A 2,098-nucleotide genomic window follows, 5' to 3' on the forward strand; every position below is an offset into this window, starting at 1 on the left:
ATTTTGATTTTTAAAATATCGCATTAGGGCTTCCCTGGTGGCGCAGTGGTTGAGAGTCCGCCTGCCGATGCAGGGGACACGGGTTCGTGCCCTGGTCCGGGAGGATCCCACATGCCGCGGAGCGGCTGGGCCCGTGAGCCGTGGCCGCTGAGCCTGCGCGTCCGGAGCTGGTGCTCCGCAACGGGAGAGGCCACAACAGTGAGAGGCCTGTGTACCGCAAAAAAAAAATAAATAAATAAAATATCGCATTAAAGTATTATTTATCGTTATTACTGAGTTTCTTGACAGCCTTAAATTTTGTACCTGAGCTGAGGGCCTCACTGATCCCCAGAATTTCCTATCTAAGTGACCCCCAGACTGTTTCCAAGGCCTGCAGAGCTCCTTCCCCATCCATCCTTCCCACCAAGGGCAGGCCAAATACAAGTGTGGATACCCTCAGGGTTGATGGTGGTCAAGGGCGGGTTGGTTACGGGGGTGGGTGGAGCTTGCACACGTGGGCTGGGGAGGTGTCCTCACCTGAGCAGAGCAGAAAGGAACTGCTGGTGGGAAGAGAAAGTAGGTAGGTGGGGCAGCGCCGCCACATTCCAGCACTAAACTCCAAAGTGATTTTGAAAGTAGATTTGTCAAGGTAAGAGATAGGTCTTATTTAACATTTGATTTATAACTTGTATTTTTTTTAATTTTTATTTTATATTGGATTATAGTGGATTAACAATGTTGTATTAGTTTCAGGTGTACAGCAAAGTGATTCAGTTATGCCTATACATGTATCTATTCTTTTTCAAATTCTTTTCCCATTTAGGTTATTACAGAATACTGAGCAGAGTTCCCTGTGCTATGCAGTAGGTCCTTGTTATAACTTTTATTTTGTTTTCTTTTTATTTATTTGTTTATTTTTTGGCTGCATTGGGTCTTCGTTGCTGCGTGCGGGCTTTCTCTCTAGTTGTGGCGAGCGGGGGCTACTCTTCGTTGCAGTGCGCAGGCTTCTCATTGCAGTGGCTTCTCTTGTTGCGGAGCATGGGCTCTAGGCGCGCAACTACTGAGCCCGCGTGCTGCACAATAGTTGCAGCACGCGGGCTCAGTAGTTGTGGCACACGGGCTTAGTTGCTCCGCGGCATGTGGGATCTTCCCAGACCAGGGATCGAACCCGTGTCCCCTGCATTGGCAGGAGAATTCTTAACCACTGCGCCACCAGGGAAGTCCCATAACTTTTAAATATTTAGAAATTTTGTTTGCAGCTTTTTATTGGTACTCTTGCCCCAAGATCCGCAGAAGTTAAGGGCAGGCCTGTTTACAGGGATGATGAGTGGGCGGACAGAAGTTATCAGGATGGAGTAGACCAGTCTGATCTCCTCACTGCCACTGAATCCCCACCTGTGTACCTTTGCTCCTGTCCTTCCCACCACAACTCTTACCCACCCATTAAATCCCTCTCCTCCCTCTGCAAAGTCTTCAGCCATCCCTGCTGTCCTTAGTGGCTTCTCTCTCCTCCAAACTGTGACATTTACTGCCAGTACCACACCCTGAGCTGTCCTTGCGTGTGGTGCCTGGCCTCAGCAGCCCTCCAAAAGCTATTTTGTGCTGTCACCTAACTTTTAGTGTGTGTGTGTGTGTGTGTGTGTGTGTGTGTGGTGTCCGGGGTTATCAGTGTTTTAATGGTGCTGACGCTATATTATTACTATTATTACTATTATTTTTTTTTTATTTTGACGCTATATTATTTTATTCTTTAAGTTCCCTACAGTGTCAGACTTTGGAAAGAATGGGTTTGAAATTAACCAGAGACCTAGGGTTGATGCTGGCCCTACCCCTTATTAGCTGTATGACCTTGAGCAAGTTAACCTCCCTGAGTCTCAGATTTCTCCATATAAAACAGGATAATAAGGCTTGCTTGGCAGGGTGTTATGATCACAAGAGGTAAAATCTATATAAAGGGCCTGACAAAGTAAGCAGTCAATAAAGTGTTAACCGTAATGATTATATTATTAATATATTACTATATAGTTTATATTTATTATGTGCCTGCTATTATACTGTTCATAGGACAATTATAATTGTGTATTATTAAAGGCATTACATAAACTAGATGATTGAATGG

This window comes from Hyperoodon ampullatus (genome assembly GCF_949752795.1).
Source record: "Hyperoodon ampullatus genome assembly, chromosome: 19".
Lineage (NCBI taxonomy): Eukaryota > Metazoa > Chordata > Mammalia > Artiodactyla > Ziphiidae > Hyperoodon > Hyperoodon ampullatus.